We start from the raw sequence: 8,484 nt of genomic DNA on the forward strand, positions 1-8,484 counted from the left end.
TAATGGGTGGCTGTTCCAGTTGGGAGGTAGGTGCAAGCTGTCTCCGGGCCAATTGAATGGCTATCTCCAAGGCGGTGGTGCCATTCTTCTATCGGCGGTCCATGTCAGCCTGCCGCTCATTCAACTCTTGTCGCTAGCCACATTTTCTTGATTAGCCCTCAGATTGGCGAATTCCTCATGCAACACAATCAGATTCATCCTCAAAGTTTCAAAATCCATCTCCTCCTCTTCCAATTCTATTTGCGGCTTATTATTAGCCACATTTTGTGGAGAAGGCTAGGTTGATGCATTCCCAGAGGTCTTCCTAGTTTTCCTAGTTGTTTTCACCATTTGATCTTCTTGGAAGTCTTGTGTTCAGTTCTTAATGAAAGCACCAAAATGTTGACTCTTGATTCAGTCAATGACACAGAGTCAACCAAAGCAACAGAAATGAGATGAAATCAAACCAAAAAGATAAATGACACAAAGATTTATAGTGGTTCGGCCCCAGAATTGGTAATGACCTACGTCCACTTAATGTTCTTATTAATGTTGAACTCCAAAACCTGCGATCAATGAACTAGGGTTCACGAGTTTCACAAGCTTGGAGATGAATACAAATTCGGCAGATAAAAACACTATAATTCTCTATATAAAGATCCAAAAGTCTCATCTCTTGAGCCCTTTGAGTCTTATTTATAGGCTCAAGGAGTTCCTTCTGGGTCGATGGGCCTTGATTACATTTAATACAAGCGTATCTGAATAATAATTGAAATTACAATTATTACATAAATGCAAGATTACAAATCTATAAAAGATATCTAAAATACTACGACCAGCCTGGTCGCCCATGAAATATGCCTTCTGCTGAGTGAATCCTCTTCTGGTCGATGGTCGACAAAACGTACCCACTTGAATAGTCACGTGCTCCCCACATGCATATTAATTTTGCCACGTCATCAGACGAATCTTTTTTTAGGTAAATACCATTCACCATTAGATTAGAATCTGATAGAGAAGTCTCATCCTTTGTTATTGAAGATTTTGAATCCATATTTATATTTATGTCACACAAAGTTATGCAAACATGTCTTTCATCCAAGATATTGAGATTTGTAGAACATGAACAATTTTCCTCCATTGTTGGTTTATGAAAAACACAAAATAGAAAGTAATTACAATAAAGATTTTGATTTTTGGGTTTATGACTCACAAACTTTAATCAACAAAGAATATGTAGAATTAACTCAATAATATAAACTCTAGAGACTAATGAAGATTAAAGCATAATATAGAAATTATACCAATGGAGAGTGAAATAATGCCAAATGGGCCTACATCGCAAAACCACAAAATGTAGAACCAAGACTTATGCACGAGTAGTATCACTGTCTAAAATCTCTATTCCAAGCCTTTCCAAAATTGCTTGAAACTTACAAAAGATGGAATGAGAAGTATGATTCAACAAACTTTTGAAAACCACACAATTCAAGTAATTCTTTGTAAATTTCTTGGAGGAAATGAGTGTTCTTAGAGAGCTAGAGAGAGAGAGAGAAAGAGGTTAAAGAGAGTTGAAAATTGTGATCAAGTCTTCACACCTCTAAAATACCTCTCTTATAGTATAGGCATCGTCATTAGGCTTAACCAATAGGCAAACACCTTTTAAAGACATCATTCTAAAGCGAAAATGCACTATTCTTGCTTCGGTCCAGGCGATATTTTTTTGTAAATGCTGCGAGATATCGCCTGCAGCATTTCTCAGCAAAAGCCAGGAGACATATCGCATCATTTTTGACGATATGTCGCCTCTAAGGCTGGTGAAACTCCCAATTTTAATGCCAAATAAACTCTGAATGTTCCCAAACTTCTTAAGCATGCTTAGATACCTCATTGTATCACTTTTGACCCAAAAATTTAATTATAGATGCCTAGAACAAAAACTAAGAATTTCACTTCAACTTATGTAAAACCTTTAAGTGCTTTACACAACCTTATGCAAGGCTACTTAACCATTATATTTAACTAATCTCAACATTGTGCTACAATCCATGTAATCTATGATATGTCTCTGCTTGAGATCTTTAAAGAAGCTAATGATGGGCATGAAATTCAAATAGGCAATGAGAAGAGAACAAAAGTTGAAGACATGAGCACAATTGATCTCTTCTTCACATTCGATAAGAAGGTTCTTCTTACAAATTTTCTCTATGTGTCGGGCATGAATAAGAACTTGGTGGGTGGGGATTTGTTGAGCAAACTAGACATCAAAGTAGTGTTTGAGTCCAACAAGCTAATCTTGTTCAAGGGAGGGAACTTTGTGGGTAAGGGGTATTCATGTAATGGCATGATAAAGCTTTGTACCAATGTATTGAATGATAATAAAGCATTCTCTTTTTCTTATATGCATGGCTCAAATTCAATTGCTTTATTGCATAATAGACTAGCATCTATAGGTTTTTCATTTGTTGTATTGATGTTAAGCATGATAAATGTGAATTATGTGTTAAATCTAAAATGGTTAAAAAACTATTACCTAGTGTTGATAAAATTTTGAACTTACTGATTTAAGTGAATTAAATGGTATGCTCACTAGAGTTGGAAATATGTATTTTATTACCTTTATAGATGGTTGCTCTAGGTACACATATGTTTATTTGCTTAAGAGTAAAGATGAAACTTTCAATGCATTTAAAATTTATAAAAGAGCTTCGAAATGATAGGGGCAGTGAATACTTTTCCAATGAATTCAACATGTTTTGGGAAGTGTATGGTATAATACATGAATGTTCGACTAACTCCACAATAAAATGGTACAACCTAAAGGAAAAATAAGACTTTTCTGGAAATGATTAATGATATGCTATTGCATGCTAAATTGAGTTTTAGTTTGTACTAAAAGCCTTTCAACTCGTATGTCATATCTTAAATCGTATTCCTCTGAAGAAAAATAATGTGTCATCATATGAGATATGGAAAGGAAAAAAACCTAAGATAGACTATCTTAAAGTGTGGGAGTGCCTTACTTTATGCAAGAGCACGGTTCCTAAAATGACCAATTTACGTCCTAGGGACATCGTTTGTTTATTTGCTGGCTATGCCTCAAATAGAACAACTTATAGGCTATTAGACTTGAAGCCTGTTGTATGGCGACGTGTCACCATATAGGTGAAAACACGTCACCACTTGTTCAGTTGGCAAGTGTTGTGGAATTTTAGCAACCAAGTTCACATAATTGTAAGAAGTAATAATAATGAAAGTAAAGTTCGTTCCAAGGAGGATTAGTTATTAATTACCAATATTGTGAATCTTATTTCTATTTGGAAATCAATTTTTAACGTTTTAAAATTGAATAAAACTAGAGAAACACAATTAAATTGCAAAAAAAAAATAAACAGTGAAGTTCTTCAATAGATTAAATCCCTTGGGTGTTTTATTTCATCAACTAATCCACTCTATTATTACTATTTAGATTTCATGAATATTCTTCCTATAATGGTAGCGAGTTTACTAAAAAGATTCATATTCTTTCTCAAGATATAAGAACTCAATTAACATGTGAATTTTCTACAAAAACGCAAAGGCTACAAAAATCATAAAGGTATTCTCATCCAATATTTTTTTTCATGATTCTTTAATTATGGCATATCTATCTTTCTCTTCTCATATCTTGAATTAAAATCTTAAATAACATAAAATATGGCTAATCATTCATAAGCATTAAACATAAATTAAAGAACTTAATATAGAATATGAAGAACAAATAATTATAAAAAAATCCAATGAATTTAACAAACAGTGGATAAAGAAAGAAGAACTCTAAGATGATTTGAATTCTTCTCTTCTATAGCCTCTCAATGTTTTTTGCCCCCTCTAATTGATGTGTTCATCTTCTATTTGTAGCCTCCCTAGCCTCTTGGACGTAAAAAATATCACTTATTTTAAAATTTAAGTAAAAGCACATCCAAAATATAAAATATTGTCAAAAACAGGCATATAGAAACATGTCCTGGCTCTCCAAGGTAACATGTCACACGATTTCTCAAAAAATAAGTATTTTGGCAGTGAAGTGTTGACAAGTCGCAACATATGCAACGAGATATCTCCTAGTGCTTTATTTACGAAGTTTCGAACTTGTTTTTTTCTTGATTCGACCTTGTTTAGTAAAATATATATAAATTTTTCATTTGAGCTAAGAAAGAGATCTACAATTTTTTGTTTCATCAGATCTTCAAGAAAATGATGGAAACATAGTAAAAACTATGCTTGAAATCTCAATTGGCCACAAAATCGTGAATTAAGCTTATTCTAGCACACTTTAAGATAAACATATCAAACACACATAAAAACTTGAGGTAAACATGCCAAAACAAAGTAAAATAGTTAGGAATGAGTGCATAAAATATACACTCATCACACTAAACTTAACCTTTGCTTTCCCTTGATCAAAGAAAATGAAACACTACTAAGACTCATAAACTAAATCAAGAATAACTATCAAGTCTTATAACTGCAAAAATCATGCAACTATAATCTTCATAAAAATCAATCATCACAATGTCTAGAATTTCAATTTAAATATTCCCTTATATCACTTTCGAGTCCACTGCAAGTGTGTGCATAGTAATTCTCAACAAATCATTAAAACTAAAATGAACTCATACTCTTCATAATTACTCTTGTCGTTATGTTATTTTTGACTCGTTTTTTCGTCAACTTGCATAGAAAAATAAATGAAGAGTTGTTTTGTGTGTAATATCTTAGAGCAGACCTTAATTATGAACTGTGAGCCAAAGAAAAGAGAAATGATTGCAGTAATAAATGAATTAAACAAAGATTTATAGTAGTTCGGCCCAGAATAGATGACCTACGTCCTCTTTAGTTAGTATTATTTATGAACTTTGTACCCTCAGGAACAAGCAAATTTGATCTTCCTCTTGAGGCAGTTACAACAATGGAGAGCAAGAGAGCTCTCCAAAAATAAATAGTTACTGACTTATTTTTCTACCAACCCTTTGTTACATTTCAATTTTCACTATTTATGGTCGCAGAGATGGGAAGGGCTGACAGTGACACCTTGTTTCTCGATCAGGCTAACCTTCAGTACACTAGGCTGGAGACAGGTTTGTGTCTCACCAAAAATGGTAATCTGATGTATCCATTTCATTTAATGGTTGTAGGCGCACTTTGGTTTGGAAGAAGACTTGGGTGGCGAGGACCACTGGTAAGCAGCGAGGGCCCTTGGTGATCGGCGACCCTGACTGGCGACCAACAACGAGCGAGGTCCTCGGTGATCAGCTAAGGCTGATGATGACTTTAGCTGATCCTTGTGATGTATGTTGGTCCGAGTTGTGCGTTTGGCTAGGGCCTTTTCTTCTTACTATTAGTGTTGGCGTGGGCATTTAGGGATCATTTGGCTTCACGCGATGGGTGAAATAGGCCGGTTCTGGTGAGTCCAATCTCTTCTTGAGTATTGGGGAAGTGGTGAAGGCCACTCCTCACAGCAGTTGGTGGTGACTGTTTTGCCTTGTCACTTTGTCTTGACACGTCATCGCTTCGCTGGCTCCCAGGTGGAGGTGCTGAATTCTGAGTATAAAATCTTCCTGCCAAGTCATCCACCATGCTAATGTGGGGCTGACTATCATTGGTGAGGGGTGGTCCACTTGCTTTAGTCCATCACTTCATCGTCTCTAGTCTTATTTTGACTTTGGCTCCTTCGGTTAGGGAAGTCATCGAGCGGTACTAGGTAGTTTTGTAACTCTGCGTCTGAGTTAACGATCCTCATCCATAGCTATTGGGGAAGCCCTGTCTACGAGTTCCTCGTCATCTTGTCATGACCGAGTCCCATCGGTCGTCTTCTACTTCCCCATTCTATGGAGAAACGAAACGGGGTGCCTCACGCATGATTAGAGGATCCGTCAAACATCGAGGGCAGTTGTAGCCTCCTCTCCCGTAGCTCTCTTTTCTAGGCGACTATACCGGGGCTACCCCTAAATTTCCCCCCGATGGGGAACTTTCCCAGGGAACAAGCCGTCCCCACCTCATGTTCAGATCTGATTGGTCCTGACATCGACAACCACATTATTGCTCTGAGCTTGCTCGACAATGATTGCTCTTCATGAAGGGAGTTCACTTTTTCTCCATTTTCCCTTGCTAACTTCTATCCGTGTCTCGATCATCTTCTTTGAGAGGGTTTGCATGAGTTGTGTAGTGCTGACCATAGAGAGAGTATGGAAGATTCTTTTTTGTGGATCGATCTTCTGGTGGTTCATGGGTATCTCGCATTTATAGGCACTGAATCCTTGGTACTCTAGACCCGTTCCGCAATTACTTGTGAATTTTTTTTTGGATTAAGAGTGTCTTTGACGCATAGGACTGTTGACAGGATGGATGCTCAACCCGTACCTGCGTGGTCTAACTCTAATTAGAGAATTCGATTTTCACAACTTTTAATTGTAGATGTGCGTGGTCACCATTGGAGAAGAACCAAATAGAAACTAGTGATGGAGACTCGGGCGACTTTTGAGGGAGCCCATGCGTTGCCTCCTTGTTGGTTCCATTCATGATTTTCCCATTTTTTTGGAGTCATCTGAAAATTATGCATTTCTTTTCCCGTCGAAATCAAGTAAATCCCGCCTTAGCAGTCCACCCGCTGGCGGTGGCAGAGAGCCACTTAAGTGCTCCTCTTTATAAGGTGGCGAGGGGGAGGGCCATGCAATGTTAATTATTTCATTTTTTGATTGAAGAGGAGCAACACACCCTTATCTTCTTCTTCCTCCATCGCGTGGAACTACTTACTTATCAGAGCGTTGAGTTGAAGTGCTAGCCAAAAGGGCCTATAAAGGTGGTGACTTGCCCACTTCATTAAGGACATACTTCAAGGATTTTTCCATCTTCATTCTTATCAGAAGATAGTTTCCCCCCTTGGGCTTACTTCCCACCATTGGGTTCACGCCTGTTACTATTGGGTCATCATGCACAAGCATATTCTTCATCATGGTAATCTTCCTCGCCCATCAATTTTGCACATTGTGAGGAATCTACATGATTCTTGTTGAATGCATGTGTTCTTGAATGTTCTTGGGTAATTTCTCTATTTCTTGCTTGACCCATGAAATTAGTGGTAGAAATTTAACGGGCTACGTATCTTTAGGATAGAGCTTGGCGAAATTCATTAATGGGTTGTCCAATTTTGTAATGGGTGTGTTTGGGCTCTTTGGAGCTTTGGATTGGCCTTGGGCACCGACCGAGCTTCCCTCTTGGTGGTGGATGTCATGTAGCAGTGGCGACGACTGCTTGCGACGAGTGTGAGGCCCGTGGATGGTGCGAAGGGCAAGTGACTGGCAAGCGGCTCTTGGGGGACGGCTGGTGAGTGGCCCTCTAGGAGTGCAAAGGGTGGGCAACCTGCGAGGGGCATGAAGGATGTGTGGCCTGTGAAGGGCTAGTGGACCACGATGGACGCAGAGGGTGTGTGGCCCATGAAGAGAGGGCGACGTGTGATGGGCGCAATTGGCGAGCAACCCGCGAGGTGAGTGACAAGGTGTACATGCCACCGCTAGTGCCTAACACTTGTGCCTCATTTGATGAGACCGTTCCATTATCCAAAAGCGTCGAGCCTCCGGGTTCCTAGATTTCCTCGCCAACGTTCGGGGATGATGGGCGAGGTACGTTGAATACTTTTGTGAATTTTCCTTAGCGGGTTGCCATGATTTTCGCTTGCAGCGAGCGTGCCAGTCATGTGAATTGCTTTCGTGGTTTGCTGGTTTTGACTCTCTAAATATTTCTTATTTCAGGCACCCTTTTATTATCTTTATAGCTCCCCGACAGCCTCCTCGGATCAGGCTTGCCCGAGACAAGGTACCATTCAACCTGAGATAGTTGAGTCACAATCATCCTCTAGCAAGGATTTTACTGTGGTCGCTGAGCGGGCTCACTATATACCATCCTCTTAAGTTGATGGCGATTTATCCTATATTCCAACTATCATGAACGTGGCTTAGCTTGAGCAGATGATCTCCCAACATGTTCTCACAGATGTCGTCAAGTGCAGGCTTCCTAGGCCTGGAGAGTGTCCAAATCGCCCTCTAGAGGACTGGCAGGCATGGAGCTCCAAACATTGTGATCCCAACTCTCCTTCAGTATAGCCTAACAAACATAGGCTATCACAAAGGGCATGTGGTTGATTAAAGTTTGGGCTATGGTTCTGTAGGACCATAGTACCTTCGGAAGTTCATCTGGCCAAGCTCTTTTACCATCCTTTAAGCACTTTTTCAGAGTATCTTTGAGGGTCTTGTTGATAGCTTCTACTTGTCCATTCACCTGAGGGTGTGCCACTACTGAAAAGCTCTTCACAATTCCATGGTGAACACAAAAGTTTGTGAAGTGTTCGTTGTTGAATTAAGTTCCATTGTCAGACACAATCTTGTACAAAAATTAGTAGAATCAAATGATATTCTTCACGAAAAATTCCAGAACATTCTTGGAAGTGGTGGTCGCCAATGGATCTTC

This window comes from Humulus lupulus, chromosome X (genome assembly GCF_963169125.1).
Source record: "Humulus lupulus chromosome X, drHumLupu1.1, whole genome shotgun sequence".
Lineage (NCBI taxonomy): Eukaryota > Viridiplantae > Streptophyta > Magnoliopsida > Rosales > Cannabaceae > Humulus > Humulus lupulus.